At 34.6% G+C, this 18,100-nt stretch overlaps 1 protein-coding gene across 2 annotated transcripts in view; it reads right to left on the reverse strand.

Annotated features, from left to right (window-relative positions):
• The window catches only part of OXR1 (oxidation resistance 1), a 446,853-nt gene that overhangs the window by 362,888 nt on the left and 65,865 nt on the right, over window positions 1-18,100 (reverse strand). The window lies entirely within an intron of this gene.

The following is an 18,100-nucleotide window of genomic DNA, read 5'->3' on the forward strand; positions in this document are numbered from 1 at the left end:
CACTTTCATTAGTTCAGGTCATTAATCCAGTAGTGTTAACAAACATTCATTGAACATATACTATGTGCATTTAGTCTACCCTAGGTACAGCTCAGGGATAAAGATAAATGGCACATGAATAAGACATTGTTCCTGCCCTCAAAAAAAGTTTTATGTAAAAAAGATACTTGTAATGAAATAGGATAAGAAAGGTTTACAAAGAGTACATGGGAGCACAGAGTATGTCTTCATGACTATAGAAATGTTTCAAAATATGTGGAATGATTTGACTTTCCCTGAATGCCCAGCCAGGATTGTAAGTTATAAGCAAATGCACAACTGTACTCTTTAGGTTACTCTTTTAGCACAATGTTAAGGAAAATGGTATGTGAATTTAATACAAGACCCTTCACTTGGCAGATTCATTAAAAATGTGAATAATACTTGAACAAAACAGTGGATTATTGGGATTATACTTTAACAAAATAATCCTTTTAATCATTTTATTCATGAATAAGATTCTGGGCTTCAAATCCAGCTGAAAGGAATACTATATTCTCATATGTTCATTTAGTTGAAATTACTTTGCCATTTAGTTATATAGCATTAAAGAATTTTTGTAAAGTAATTTGACTTAAGCAAAAGAAGTGTTTTCATAAACTAGTCCATAAATACAGATACTTTTGTATCTTTAATATGTTAATAAAATTCCATGAATATCAGTTTAAGCAATCTACCATACAATAAAAGTATGTTTTTATATATCCCATACTTAAGACAGTAAACCTATAAAAAATACTTGGAATAGGAAAGGAAAACGATTAAGCGTTTTTGACCATAAACACTATTGCATGTACATAAGTGAATCACATTGCTTTGCCTAGAGGAAAGAGAGCTTGGAGCTCAAAGGTTATACTAAACATAGGATAATTTCAAACTGGGTGAGACCATTGGATTTTGTTTAAATGATGTATTGTGCAGGTAATGAGGTACACATATACTCTAATTCCACTAAAGGCATTATAAGAAATAATAGGCATAAAGTGAAGAATAAAATGCATTAAGGATAGAAAGAACATTTTTATGCCAAAGATTCAAAATAAATGTTAGCAAAGCGAATTATCAAGAAGATATTAGAATATTTTGAGTTTTACAGAGTGGTTTCCTCTTTATTATCACATCAAATCAAAGGCCTTTTCCTTGCTTTCTGGTCCCCCTATAAACTAACATTGAGGGCCTCCCTGGTGGCGCAGTGGTTGAGAGTCCGCCTGCCGATGCAGGGGATACGGGTTCGTGCCCCGGTCTGGGAGGATCCCATATGCCGCGGAGCGGCTGGGCCCGTGAGCCATGGCCGCTGGGCCTGCGCATCCGGAGCCTGTGCTCCGCAACGGGAGAGGCCACAACAGTGAGAGGCCCGCATACCGCAAAAAGAAAAAAAAAAAAAAAACTAACATTGATATTTCCAAACCTAGATTCCCTACCTCTGGTTGAGCTCGTTTGCTTACAGTGCTCATTCCTAAGCCCTGACTGTACTACAAAGTTCCTATTCTTCTCTGTGGCCTGATGTTTTCTTTCCCCTCTAGTTGCATGTATCCAAATTCTTCAAGAATCAATACAAGGCCCACATATCCTGTGAATTCTTGTCTCAGTTTCAGGTATCTCTGATCTCCCCTCTTCCCCTCTTTCTGAACTAACCTACATCCAATTTAGCAATTAAAATATATTGAGCATTAAAATGTATATATAACTTTTCATGTATATGTTATTTTTATTTGCTTAAATAAACCATAATTTTGCAAAGGTCAGGAATTGCCTTTTATGTCTAAAAGTATCAAGTATTCTCCAGGTGTTAATAAACTAGTGGACAAAATGCAATGCTCTAGCAGCAATATGATTTGAATGACTGAAAAATAACAGTTCGAACATTAACTTTTTTCTTATTTTATTCTCTTATTTGTATTACTCATTTCAGGACCTCCAGGACTTCAGGAGAATATAAGTTAATCTTTATCCTTAAAGAGATATCCTATGGATTTCTACTTATATCAAACACTCTCTTTCTCTCTACCTATCTACTATAGGTAGGCTACATACACACTTTTTTCCTGTACCTTGCTTTTTCACATATGTACATAATTATATGTACACACTTTTTCTGCACCTTGCTTTTTCACATATGTACATAATTATATGTCTATATACAATATTTCCTTATCAATTCACATATAGAGATGCCTCATTGCCTTTAAGGATTATAAAGCATTTCATTGAATGGATTTACTCTCATTTATTAGCCTGTCTCATACTGAAGGAGATTCAGTTTGCATCTGATATTCTGCAATTCCAAACAAGCTGCAGTGTATATCTATATCTATATCTATCAATCAATCAATCTATCTATCCAGCTATCTATATTACAACGCAGATACATGTTTGTGGATAAATACCTGGAAGTAAGGTTTCTGGGTCAAACCTATGCATACTTTTACTTCTGAAAGATACAGGTAAATTGCCTTTCATAGAAGTTGTACCAATTTGCACTCCTACAGGCAGTGTATAAGTTTAATCTTTCTGACATTACTGCTCCTTAGTGTACCAATAAACCTGGTAGATTTTACAAATACACTTCGTGAAGTGTATTCATTGTTCAAAACAGAAATACTGTTCCACACAACCAATTAATCCCTAAGCCTGGTTGATTCTACTTTTGAAATATCTTTGGAACATGTCCACTCTTCTCCATTCATACCACCTCTGTCCACTGTCTTCTGATGCCTGAATAATAACAATGACTTCATAACTAGGTCCCCTTTCTAGTTTAGCCTTCATGCAAAACATTCTCCCACAGCACACTATGGGCTAAGTGCAGTAGAGAATACAGAAGCAGAGATGATGATGCCAGACAAATCTGGGTATGATTTCCATCTATGCTCCTTGTAACTTATGATCTCAGGAAAATTAAGTACATTCTCTTGGTTTTCTTTATTTTTAAAATAGGAGTGTTAATAGTCTTTTTCTCATAAGATTATGGTGAGAATTAAAATAATAATACATAAAAGGACTTAATATTGTCTGGCACATAGTAAGAGGTGAAAAAATGATAATGGTAATGATGATGATAACGATGAGGAAGAAGAAGAAGAAAGAGGAGACACTGATCCTAATAGATGTCTGTCTCAATACCCTTTAACTGCTCTACTTTGCCCTCCTAGTAAAGCCCCAATTCCTTGATATCGTTAGCAAGACTTCGAAGTGATCTGATATCATAGATGGTGTTTCTTCCAAACTTTCCTAATCCTCATTAGGTGTAGCCTTCTGTGTTCCCTCATAATACCTTGTTCTTAATCCATGATAACTTTTAGAAACAGTGGTTTAATTCCTTGATGCAGGTCTATATTTCCTTCTAGATTGTAAATTCCTTGCATAACCTAGTAAACACAAGGCCTATCACAGTGCCTGAGACAGAGAAGATATGTAATAAACATCTGTTAAAATAAGAATAAATGTCTGAAATAAGGAAACGTAAAATTCTACAGAATGTTGAACTAAAAGCAGTGTCTCTTTTCTTTTTAAACTATAAAAATATTATTTCTTTAATTTTGGTCATATTTATAGGTTCCAGACTTGTCAAATGTTATTATTTTTGAAACTGATTTTTTATATTTCTTTGAAACTTGTATGTTACTCATGAAATATTAATTATGGAAACTTTGAGTGGAAGTCATTCCATTTTTCAAATCTATTTTGCTCCTCGATTTTATCCAGACCATGGTTTAGTAGTAAACTAAGATCTTTCTGTTTAGACATGCAAAATGGAGTCAAACAATCCTGATATTCTAGCTACTTTTGCAATCGTCACACAAAATTTCTAACAGGAGACAGGTGTGTCTCTCTAGAACAACTGCGTGATTAAGGTCGGCACGGCTATAGACCAAATAGCACAATTACCTTCCAAGTTGTTTTTATACCCGACTGATACCTAGCCCAAAAATACAGTCTGCAGAGGGTTGAGAAATCCCACACATTGAAACTTCAGATTAGCACGGATGGTAACCTTGGAGACAAGCTAATGCAAAGCTTTATGTGTCCTTTCGCTGCAGTGCAGCTGTCATTTTACTTGTATTAAAGCCATTTCATGGGAGGTATTAGTATTCAACTGAGCATGTCAGTAATTGGTCTAAAAGCATTCATCAGAGAGACTTGGCTATATTTATGATTATCATAAGTACCCATTTCCAAAATAACCTCTATGTTCAAATTATAGGAAGCACTTATCATAGGCAGAGAAATAAAGGGTTATGTGTCTTAGAGTAATTTTTAAATAAATTAACACACGAAACAAAGATCCCCTTAAAACTGTTTGAGATTATTTTCTTCAGAATAAATGACCGTACCAGACATTGTTAGAATTTTCTGAGGAAAATTCATTTTACTCTTACACGAACTATAAGGATGGCTTTTCCACCTGTGCTTTCACGCTTTGATCTCATCTTCTCTCGAATCATTATGTAGTCATAAGCTTCTCTGTTGCCTACATCTTCCAACTCCATCTCTTCCTGGTTCTACTCTAGGTCCCTGATTCTTTAACTCTTTCCTTGTTGTGAGTTCAAACTCTTCCTTTTTCTTATTTCTTCCCTTTACTGACAAACTCCACAAAATATTACCTACATTCACTGTCTTCTCTTTTTCATCACCCTCTTTTGCTTTCTGGTTTCTACTCCAATATTCTCATCACCAGTCAACTAGCCAATATTTAATTCCAATAGCCTTCTGTCAGGTGCCACTCTCACTGTTCACTTGTCCTGAACTCTCTTTCTTTGACTTCCAGGATGCTGAAACATCCAGGCTCTCCTAATCCTCTCTGTTCTCCACTAATCTATCATGATTCCTCCATTTCCTTTTATGTCAAAATTCTTCAAAGTTTTGTCCAATGTGACTTTCCCAGTAGATAATTCACGAAGTTCTACCTATGGATCTGATCTTTTTTCCTGACTTCCAGAATCATTTTTTCTGCTTATTAAACAGTTGCCAGATCTTGTGTTGTTGTTGTCGTTACTGTTGTTTTACTACTTAATAATATCAAGTCATTGTTTACTTTTTATTCCTCCTACCACCATCCAAGTTCAAGCTCTTATTATCTTTTGTCTTAACCATCTTTTTTTTTCAGATACTTTAAAGCATCTAAAAACATATCAGCAAATAAATAATAAAGCATACTTAAAATCTTAAGATGCACCAGTATTCTAATTGAAAAATAGAGTAAAAAAAAATGTTCTTTGGACAGTTTAGTGTTTGATGAGGAACATGTCATTTTCTGGAAAACACTTGAAGACTCTCCCCTGAGTGCTAGTCTTCTCTGGTACATAGTTTTCAAATCACTGGTTGGAAATGGTTGCATTGGCTGTGAACTTGTCTCTCACCCTCAATCCATATTAGAAATTAGCTTTACTAAGGCAAAGCACTTATGTACACAAATTCCTTGTTTAGGAAACCTCGAATGATTCCCTACCACCTGAATACTACCCTTGAGATCTTCTCCCATATTGTCTATCCTCTATTTTCTGGCTTGTCTTCACTCATGTTGGATTCATTGTTCAGTGAATTCGTTTTCACCCTCTGCTGTAGGCCTATCACAGCACTCTGTACACATTGGAACTAGTCAAAAATATTAAATTGAATTCTCAGTTCAAAACTCAAAATTTTCAGGTGTACATTATTGTACTCAAGGGTAGCACTAAATAAATAAGCCTTATAAAAAGTATGATACATCGAAACTGCCTAAGGTTTTTAGAATTTACAATACATTTTGATGAGTCACTAAAGGTTCAATCTAATGTGGATTGCCTAGTAGAAAGGACTGCCAAAACTCAGTTTAATTAAAAACAGAAAGAAACAAAGCAGCAGAATTTTTTTCTAAATAAATCTTTCAAGTGAAAAAATATCTTAGGCACACTTAACGAATCTTCCTGTAGTCTCAGAAAATAAGCATTTTAGTATTCAGAATTAACTTAGGAGAACTGGGGAAAACCAGCCTGGGAGCACAATGCAGTCTAGGAATGTAATATATAGTTGTTGATTTTCCCCTGAAGACTTGCCAGGCATGGCTTCAAGGCTCTTTATGGTTCAGCTCAGGTCACCTTGCTGATCCTCATCTCAAGCTCCCCCAACCCTGCCCACCCCCTAAGGCCTGGCAACACTGTGCTTCGTTCTTTCCTGAGTAAACTGAACACTTTCATGCCTATAGGTTTCAGAACTAACAGACTGGTCATTACGTTCCCACTTCTGGGAATGTCTCTCCTCCTGGTCCTAAAGATCTATTTGTCCTGCAAAGTGCAGCTCAAATATCAATAGCCCTGTTATTTAAAACCTAGTAGAATGATGACCCCTTCATATTTGTACCCTTCTCGTGATATACATATTTCTACTGCAATAGTTATCACATTCCACTAGTGTTATGGTTTACCTGTCTGTTAAAGGTGAGCATTGCATGTTAATAATATGATATTATTTAACTACCTAAGGAATAGTTAAGAAACATGGACTTTGAAGTTTCTAGCCATGGGTATGGGGAGCACCCTGTGTTACAACAAATGGACAGACAACCAGAGAGGAGATCCAGTAATATTTATTTAAAATATATTTGTAGGTATTTTAGAAAAACTACCAAAGCCAAAGCAATCCAGTAGTTATTCACCTATCTGAGTCATACTATTTCCTTAAAAGAAATAATTATATCTTACTTTTTTTTTCTTCATTCTTGTACTACTTAGCCTGGTTTATTATCTAGAAGGAACAATCAATAAATATCTATTAAATTGATCTTAGTTGAGTTGCTTTATTATTATGGTCATGCAAATTATTGACTTTTCTTTCTGATTTTTCTTTTGTTTTTCCTTTTGTTTGACAGTGAAGTCATCTGCATATCAGAGACTCAAATAATAGATATAAGGAAAAACAGCCTACTTCCAAGAGAAGAAATCTTAAATGTTAAGACCTTCTCTGTTGATAACCACTAGTCAGCCCCTACATGTAGGCAATACCTATTTCTTAAGGAATATAACATCTTAGAGTGAGGCATTTTTCTCAGATACGGATTACAAGAAAAATATTTGCATGTCATTCTTCGCTAAGGCAAATGTTTTCTTCTTTTGGACATTATTTGAAAATACCCAACATCATCACAAATCAATTCATTTCTTTAAACAAGTCCTTTCGATAAGCCTGGAGAAGAACTGACTTTTCTCTAATAGCCTTTTCATTTTGCAGAGATCAACCTCCTTAAACTGAGGAACTTCCATCTTTTGGAGCTAAACAGAAAGTGTCTCTAAACGTCAGAGAGTATCACAGAAGTTTCAATGAAGTACACAGTCACCTTTGCAGAGAGATGATGTCACCACTGGTGAAATGAATTAGCAATGGAAAAATAGTTCAGATATCCTTCTGAGATGGAAAAAAAAAAAGCATTTTCTTAGCATATCATCCGAATTATTTTTCTTCACAGCAGCGCTTACTCAACAACCTCTTCATCAACTATTTTATTAAATAAAAATTAACTCGTCTCAACCTCAATTCTTTATGTTCTTCCAAGAATTCATACCCTTAAGAAATGAACTGTCAGAAATTATGACTCCTTGAATAATGACTGAATGCCTCCTTTGTCAGCCAAAGTTTTATGATTTGAGAACCATAGAATAGGCAATTTACTCTTCAACATTTCCTTGGGGTATTCAGAATTATACAAATACATAAGGTTTTTGTTTGTTGAATTGTTTGTTTTTAAACATTACTTTAATTTCTCACTTAAAAGGTATGCCAGCTTATCTCTGGATATTTAATGCCCCAGATATTTTTTTCTTATCCTTTTAAAATGCCAAATTTTATCAAGAAAATTAGTATTTATGAAAGTTTGTTAGCTCCTTTTGTCAACTGTTTTCTGTAGTTCACTGGGAAAAACTGCTACAACCTCATTACCAAGAAGCTGCTTCCTCTGTGATCTTCAAATGATGCTGTCTTGCATAATTTTTAAATCGTTTGTACCATTTTAGGCTTGAAGTTGAAACTTGACTTCTTCTTACCAGATGATCAATCTCTTTCATCTTCTTCAGATCTTCAAAGGTGTGTAGTACCTTCAGTAGCATCTACCCGGTTTCAAAGATTATGATGATCTACACTGCATGAGACAAATTTCTAGCTTTTCAAACATACCATATTATGCTTGAGTGACACAGTGAAGCTTTCCAAAACCAATAATCATAATATAGCCCTGTGATAGATGTATTCAAAACTAGAAAAAAGCCTATGCATTATAGATGGAGACATACACATGACCAGGCTTACATCATGTGTTCACCTCTCTCAATATACCTCCAATATTCCTTCTAATGAATGGGATTTCCTAGACCTTTTGTGCTCACTAACTTTCTTCAAAGGCTTTTCCATTTCCTTAGAAGACCCTGAAATGACCCTATAAATAGAACAGCTAAGCTACGATGGACGAATACATTCTCCTACGTGGACTCACCTACAATTTAAAACATTTCCATTTTTGTACTATATAAACTTGTTAGTTGAATTCCTATTTGGATAGTAAATTTTGGGTGAAAATTTCATACAACATTATAGCAAATATTTGGATAGCAAGAGTCCAGATAGTGAGGGCTATCTGCTTTGCAGGAATATATGTGTTTAATAGTTTCTAATTTAAAATCTTAAGAGTAAGAAACATTGCCCAACTCATTCCTCCTAGCTCTAGCCAGAATTAATTGCTGCCAGTTAAGAGCCCCTATTATTGCCTATAAATGTTTAAAAAACAGAGGGGGAACATCCGCCAAATTTTTATCATATAAATAATTCCACTACAAGGGGGTGATTTCAGTCTACCAATGTGGCATTATTGAAAGCAGAGTTAGGAAGGGATGCTCACGATCAGCTCAGGAGCCATGCTGGTGTGGGCTGGCAAATAATCTGGATATGAGGTACAAATTGTGGAGAAAGAGCTAGCAGATGGGGGAAAGTTAACACAACATATAAAAAATGGAAAGAGAAGCACTGAATAAAATTCTTGAAGAAATCAGGTGAATAATAGATGGAAGGATAAAGCCAGTACAGAAAAATAGAAAACTTCATCTGAGCCTTGACAAAAGGGGGTGAGGTTGGTATAGATAGAGGAACATTTTTAGGTATAGGAATGGGAAATTGTGGTACTTAAGACTAAGACAGTTCAGAGTTTCCAATCCCTTTGAAAAGTAGGAAGCTAACAATTAGGCGGCACTGGGCAGTCAAGATAGAAGAGCTCACGTGGGGAATAGGAGCAGAGGGTGATCAGGGGCAAGTACTAAATAAATATATGTGTATGTGTGCATGCATGTAGTTGATGTTCCTATCTATCTTCCCCCACTACACTGGAGTTCCCCTAGAGAAATAAAAGCAACTTTACTTATCTTTGTTTCCCTGACATATATCCTAGCTCTTTTAGTTTTAACATTACCATTTGTTGATAGGTAGGCATAGGTAGACTGGATGATCAAATAAACATGGAAAAATACGTAGGTATTTCTAAAAGGATGTACTACTTTAAATATTATTTATTTCTCAATCTCATGCAAACCCCATTAACCTTATTTTAAATATCATATTTAAGGTATTTGTTGTTGTTGCAGACAAGAGAGCATCTATTTGGGGAAAAGTCACCTTAGTCCCAAGATAATAATTTTAAGTAAAGGTGCTGATTATAAAAGAGATTATATACACATAGATGACATAAATACTGGAATCCCTCCCTGCTTTTTTACAGGATACGTAGAACAAAACTTTTAGCATAACAGTTGAATATTTTCAATGCTCTTGAGTCAGATAAACTGCCTAAGCTTAGGTCTATCACTTAATATCTTTATTCACAGTTTATGTTTGCTTATTTCTGCAGTATGGATAATGCAAGTTTATCTAATGTATCTTTGAGATTACAGTAAGATTTGCTATAAACGGTTTGCAAATATCAGTAAAGGTTGAATAAAACAGGCTTTAAGAGAAAAAGGTTGAGATTTCTAAGATTGTAGTAGGCAGTATAACTTTATAGCAATTTAAGTCATTGCTTCCTGCTGTGTTCCTTGGTGTTTTTATATTCTTTATTAATTCATCCATTCACTGATTCTTTGGTCCATATTTAAATGACTGTGACATGAGAGGCATTGTTCTATGTGCTAGGAACATAGCAAAAAAATAAGGAAAGAGCTGCTGTCCTCATGTGGCATATATCATACTATAGGAAAAATGCTACAAGAACAAAATAGTAAAGGGATATATATATATAATATCAAGAAATGATAAATGCTATGAAGAAAAGCAAAGCACGGCAAGGGGCCAGTGGGTGATGGGGCCACTATTTTAGATATGGTGGTCAGGGAAGACCCATCTAAGGAGGTGATATTTGGACAAAAAATATAAAAGGGAATGATTTAATCTCCTTTCTAAAGCACTTATGTATTTTTACGAATTTTTTTTAAGTTGTATCAAAAATAGAAGTAGGGGATTCAGCAGCTCAGGTAAAACTATACTATTAGACTTACCTTTGTTTTCTTAAATAGAATAAAACAAAGAAAATTTATTGGTGACTTGGGTGGCAGATCATTATTATGATCCATTTAAATCAGAAGCTTTTCTTTCCTATCCCCCACTGACAGCTGCTCCAATCACAACCTATCTGTTGACTGCTGCTAATTGCTATGGTATGAAAATTCAGAGCTATGGTTAAAAGGACTCAGTGAAAACAGTTAAAATATTCTGACTGATGGTTTAAAGGCTTGCCTACAGAAGAGGTTTTGGTTGTAGACTTACAAAAGTTCTTTCATTAGCTCTGAGAATTGTGTCTTATAAACCAACTCTGAGAAAAGGAACATATAAACACAAAATGTGATTTACATATGAGATCACAAAAGCTAATATTTATTAAGTGCTTACTCTATTTCAGACGTTGTTCTAAGCACTTTATCTCAATTCCTCCTTCAAAAGCTAAGCATGCTCTCTCAGTTTTTGTCTATAAAATGGGGAGAAAAGTAGTACCTTCTTCAGAATTTTACTGATGAATTTATGATTCCCTACATATTACATTTAGCAGAGAAAGAATTAAATTTTTTTTATCAGAAGGAAGATAGAATAACATATAAAGACTCTGAGACAGAAATGAACTTATTGAGCTCGAGGCAGAGGAAAAGGTCAGTATGGCTTATTCAGTACGTATATCTAAATAGCAGTATGTGCTCTTTGCCAGAATATTATTGGTTATCTGTTGTATCTGTTTTATCCTTTGTTAAAGTTGTCAATGCCTACAGCTGAACACATGCAATGAGGGGGGAACTCCCAAATAGCAAGATTTCAAATAAATTTCCTGACATGGAAACATAAAATGTAACTCTGTTCTTACAGAGAAACATGAAATCCAAAATATGAATCTCCCTTTAAGAAGAGAAACAGCTTTAACTAATAGAAAACCGAAAAAAGCAATCACTTTTGTTTATTTCTATGCTGCGTGTAAATTCCTTCTTTTGAGGATGAGGGTAACTTGAGAGGACAGAGAGTACTGACAGCCTTATTTGCTAAAAAGTCAGATCAAGACCAGATAGGAAGTTAAAAGAGAGAGAGAGCAAGAGGAAGAGAGAAAGAGACAGAGAGAAGCAGTATGATAACAGAAAGCACATATTTCCTTCCTAAATAGTCAATCTTTGAATAGATTTCAAGAAGAATAAAATATGTTTTAGAGAATTACAAGTTATAAAGCATGGATGGTTCAGGATATATTGACATTTCATGAATTATACTTGTAAATCATTTCAAACATAACAACTTACACTGAAAACTCTGAGATTTCCCACTGAAGAGATCAGGATTTGTTCCCCTAAAGCCATAAAAAGCCAAATTAGTTTTTAGTTTTTGAGATAGTTATTACAACTTTATGTCTTCTTTTTGTGCAATTTTAAATATTGAAATACAAATGCTTCTGAGAGTACTTAAAGCCAAACATGATACGGAGTTTTGTTCATACTTCAACATAAGATAAAGGTGATTAACTAAATTTCCAACTGAGACTTTATACTTCCACTCCCTTCCTTGCAGGAATATTTTATTTTGTCCCTTACAACTTGATGGAAAAGGTATGATTTCAAGAACATTTATGTTGGTTGAGGATTTCTGCATCTATGCTCATCACTGATATTGGCCTGTGATGGAATATTACTCAGTCATAAAAAGGAATGAAATTGGGTCATTTGTAAAGATGTGGATGGACCTAGAGACTGTCATACAGAGTGAAGTAAGTTGGAAAGAGAAAAGCAAATATCATATATTAACACATATATGTGGACTCTGAAAAAGTTGGTATAGACAATCTTATTTACAAAGCAGAAATAGAGACACAGGCATAGAGATAGATAGATAAATAGATATGGTATCCATATCCAACATATGGATACCAAGGGGGAAAGGGGTGGGTGGGATGAATTGGGAGATTGGGATTGACATTTATATACTATTGATACTATGTATAAGATAACTAATGAGAACCTACTGTACAGCACAGGGAACTCTACTCAGTGCTCTGTGGTGACCTAAATGAGAAGGAAATCCAAAAAAGTGGGGATATATGTATATGTATAGTTGATTCACTTTGCTGTACAATCACACAACATTGTGAAGCAACTATACTCCAATAAAAATTTTTTTAAAAAAGAACATTTATTTTGGAACTTTGAAATATTTAGGAACTTGTATCGGTCTCTATCTGTAAAACAAGGAAGTTGAACTACATCACCAGTCTGAAATATTTCATAAAATGTCAAGCACTATTCCAATAATCTTTATTATTTATTACCATTGTTACCTAAGTTAACAAGCTTTAAGATTCTAGAATCGTGCTATAATGCTCTTTGGAAAAATTAATAAATTTTAAACCCCCAAATATGAAATTGTATTCCATGTAATATTAACATTAAATGGATTGTGTTGTATTCTAGTTATTAGGTATATAACAATCTGTTTATCAGATATTTAATTATTTAGAACGCCTTAGTCACAAGTCATGCTTTAATAATAACCTGGTTTACTCTGTATCTCTTTCTGACTTTCTCTGTTTCTGTCTCTCTCTTCTTCTCTCTCTCTTTCCACACACACATATAAATATGTTCCTTCCTTATTTTTAGAAAAACTAGTAAATCAAGTCTTTAATATTCTACTAGGTATATCCTATGTTTCAGTGACAGTCTATATTTAGAAAATTCTCTGATTTTTAGATAAACTAATTTCCACAAATGTTGGTATATGTAGCTGAAATATACATTAAATAATTGAGAAAGAAATTTTAATTTTTCTTCATTTACTGACTTTTATTCCCTCTGTATTTCTCAGTTTATGCTACTGTCACATTTTACATAAGATCTTACTTTCAGTTTTCTTATTTTAGTCAATAAGACAAAACCATGTGCAGAACACGTCTAGACTATAAAATTATTTTCTTATAGTAATAATTTCTTCCAAACTGTTTTTATTCATTAAATATGCCATCTGATAGAGATATTTTGGACTTAAAAAATCATAACTAAAATCTCATCGGGAAACAACAAGAATATTCATGAATTATCTTTGTACTTCTATGTTAATTACAAAACTAAATATTTTAAGCCATGCTTTATAACTCAGAGATATTTCCCAATTAGAAAATTGACGAAGCATAGCTTCTTGATGTTATATTTAAGCACATTTGTAAACTACAAATAGTTTTATTCATGAAGGCTTTATAATATCCTATCATCGTATTATAGACATTTGCCTAACAACATTTGAATTAAGCTCTTTGCCTAAATGACTCTTGCTAGCATAAGCCATTGGTTTATGTCAACATTCCCAGGTTATTAAGGAGTCATTCTGGTCCAGTGTTTATGATTTGAAGTAATAGGAAGTTTTTTCAACCTGCCACAGTGCCCCAAATCCTCCAATTTGGTTTTCACCCCCTAAGAATAGCTGTAGAAGAGTTCAACGAGAATACAATACCTTCAGAAGAGGAAGGTGAAGTCAATGTAATGGGCCTTGCCAGTGTCCTTCCCCACATCCAGTTAGTAATGACACCTGGTCGTGGGGATGGGAATGCAAAAACCTGTGCTCTAAATTAGTTAAAGCTGGTGGATGAAATTTCAATGCATCAGTTTGAATTTAGGCACAAGTTTACATGTGAAATGTGAAAGTGAGGTAGCAATATATTACAAAGGGATCAGTGGGTTAGTTATGCCTGGGAAACCCAATCCCTTAATGACTAGAGCCAGGTCCCTTGCCCCCCAAGGGAGAGACTCATAGGTCATCATTCAGGGCAGCCTGAAGAAACACACCCAGCCTCTGACTCTGCCACTGGGACTGCTGAATGCTCGCATCTCAATTGCTATTCTTCCCAACAGCACACAATGAAAACCTCAGTGTCCTTGCAAATCCAAGCGATGGATGTCAGATAATGCCTGCTCCTCTTCTACAGTCAGTCTGCACTTTGCCCCACCTGCATAAACTGTGATCCTTTAATCTGCTTTTTGACTAGCCTTCCTTGCCTCTCCCTTCTTGCCAATGGGTCTAAGGAAAATGAGATTGGTATTAAAGTCAACTTTTCTATTCATATCTTGTGAGTCTGCATTATCTGGGTAAAAACTCACTCTTTCAGAGAAAAATCAAAGGCCCTGAACCTGGTTCTAATTCCTGACCCAGAGAATTAGTGTTTAATCAGATTAGGAACTAAATAATCCAGGAATCATTTAGCTCAAGTTACTTGCTCTGATTTTACTTCAGTGAATAGAGTACTATAGTGACTGTAGCCAACTGAGTATGATCGGCTGAAAGAGGGAGAAGAGACATTAAAGGTCCAAATTGTCATGTCCTCTCATGGAAAAAAGTATAAGCAACATGCAGTCTTTAATTATGGATGGCAAAGAAGGCAGTCTGAGGACAACAGTAGACATTCATTCAAATATTTTTTAGCATTTACTGCAGACCACTGTTCAGTTTGGGACATCCAGAAATCAAAGAAAGACCTGATCTCAAGGAGCTCAAGGTGTGGGGTAGGTGACAGAGATGAAAATGAACAATTAAAATAACACACAATTGTATGCCTGGGGATTAGAAGAGGAAAGTGGCAGATATAAAGCCATGGATCAGGGCAAGGGAAGGCAGATCTGGGTGAGCTTCCTAAAGAAGTTCATGTCAGAGTTTTTAAAAATTGCCAACTGAGGCACTTTGAGTGAGGGAGGAAACATACGCCAAGGCCACAGAGAGACTACGGCATGTTGACATGGTTAGGAATAGGAATGGCTAAGGCGTAAAGGGTGTGTGTGTGTGTCTGTGTGTGGGTGTGTGTATGTGTTTGGGGTAGGACATGAGATGAAACAGGAAAGGTAGGTCTGATGTTTAAAAAAAGATGTTAGGCAACCTTTTTTAGATATAACACCTAAAACACAAGCAATCAAAACAAAAAATAAATTGGAATTTTTCAAAACTGAAAAACTTTTGCATGTCAAAGGACACTATAAAGAAAGTGAAAAGACAATCCACAGAGTGGGAGAAAATATTTGCAAAGTATATCTGTCAAGACTTTAGCATTCACAAAAGAAAACTAACCCAATGAAAATTTGGGCAATTACCACATTTAAATATTGGCTAGAATGTTTAGAAATTGGAGCTCTCGTATCTTGCTGATGAGAATGTAAAAGTGTGGAAAACAGTTTGACAGTTACTCCAAAATTTAAACGTGGTGTTACTATATGAGCCAGCAATTCCACTCCTAGGTATTTATACAAGTGTTGAAAGCATGTATTCACACAAAAAACATACATAAATGTGCATAGCACTGTTTTCATAATAGCCAAAAGTGTAAGTAAGTTAAATGTCCATCAACTGATAAGTGGGTAAACAAAATGTAGGATACCCATACAAACATACAATGGAACACTATTCAGCCATAAAAAGGAAGGAAGTACTGACACATGCTACAACACAGATGAACCTTGAAAGCATTAGGCTGAGTAAAAGAATAAAGACAGAAAAGGTCACACATTGTACAATTCAATTTATAGGAAATGTCCAGAATAGGCAAATCCATAGAGACAGAAAGTAGATTATGGTTACCAAGGGCCAAGAGAGGGAGGAGAAGAAAGTGACTGCCAATAGGTATGGAATTTCTTTCAGGAATGATGGAAATGTTCTGGAATTAGTGGTGATGGTTGCATAGTTTTTTGAATATATTAAAAAAAAAACACTGAATTTTTCACAAAGGGTGAATTTTATGGCATGCATATTTTATTTTGATTTAAAAAAAATTTAATGTGTTGCCAAAGGAAATGCAAACTCTACAGACATAACATAGTAGGCCTGAGTCTAAATTATAAGGTACAAGTCTCCAAAACCCAGTTTTATCTTTCTTAGCTTTTCCCATGATCAACCTTTGTGCTATAAATGCATTCCTTCCAACCAACAAGTTATGTAGGAATCAGTAAAAATCTAATTCATTATGATAAGTATTGTAAATTTTGTTTTTTATAAGAAGACTGAGTGATATCCAGAAAACAACAAGATACACATTAATTCCAATACACTGCAGAATGGGAAGGAGCACAGAAACTCTGATGTTGCACGTAGAAAGTGTTAAATATCGAGTAGACACGAATTAAAGACCCAGGAGGTGACTTTGAGTAGTGCTACCCCCGAGTATGATTCATGGATCTCTGCCAGTCGATGAAATGTTAGTTACCAGTCTGCAGTGAGATAGGAGGTTGTACCAGAATGTAAAACATTAATTCGTTATGATAAGCATGGCAAGTTTCTTAAATATACATGGCAAGATCTTAAGTGTCAGCTTTTCTTCGATAATATTTATAAAAGTGGAGATCCAACTGGAAGAAGATCCAACTAGATGAAGAAATACAGCAAAAACAGATTCTTAAAACAGTACATGCACAGCTCAAATTTTGAAGCTGTTAATTTATCGTGTTAGCCCACATTTTCCCTTGATACCCTCCCATATTTGCTTCCCAATTCCTCAACACATGACTTGGGTTTATAAATTCCCAAATCCAAAAAATGTTATCACTTATTTTATTGAAAAAAAGAAAAAGAAACTAATGTGTGGGGAGTTGGGTGGAAGGAGAGTAGATGTACATACACACATACACACATACACACACACACACACCCCCTATCCTTTCTAAGAGATAAATATAACAAATGGTGCCAAAAGCATGCCATTAAAGATATTTATGTAGTGTTTCCCATCACAAATTACAAAGAAAAAAATCTGTCAAAATGGGATTTACAGAATTTCCTTCTGCAATTCTCACAAATAACTTCCAAGCCATCGCTTATTACATTTTATTTTTACTAAAAAGCGAATACAATATCTGTTTAAAGTAATTTTATAATTTATTTCTAAGACACATCTAAGACTTTGTAATTGAATGAATTCATAAAGAAGAATGTATTTGTATAAGTGTTTCCATGACAAATTAATCTATGGTTGCAAAATTTTTAATTGTGAAAAACACTTGAAGCAATTTTTCAAGTATTTCATTTCAATCAACAAATGGAAAACATCCAACCATATTTGCATAAGTTAATTTTAAAATATTTTGTTGATATTATGCAATTAGAATATACTACTCTTTTTTGTCACTGGAGGCAATGTTTGTTTACTTGAGGATTAAAGTTAAAGTGAACTTAAATATTTATAAAGTAGGGCAAACAATATTGGAGTAGTAGTTCATAAACAAATAATGAGTAGGTCTTGAACAAGACAGTCATTTATTGTACTTCTGTGATTCTGGGCAACTCACCAACACTGAATCACTGCAATATGCAAATAGAGCAACTCCAAAGTCTAAGAAATGTTTACAATGAACCTTAGCTCCTCTTAGCACTTCATACTTTTCCCTTCTTAACTACATTTTTAAAACCAGCTGGTCACCCCTTAACAAAACTAGCTTCTGGAGATCAGAGAAGAATTATTTTTTCTGAGTCCTTAGAAAAAGTTGCTGAGAAACAGCTACACGTTTCTGTAGTAGAAATGTTCCTAATGTATTTTACTGTGGTCCAATCACTTTGGTTGAAT

Source organism: Mesoplodon mirus (assembly GCF_964341445.2).
Source record: "Mesoplodon mirus genome assembly, chromosome: 16".
Taxonomy (NCBI): domain Eukaryota; kingdom Metazoa; phylum Chordata; class Mammalia; order Artiodactyla; family Ziphiidae; genus Mesoplodon; species Mesoplodon mirus.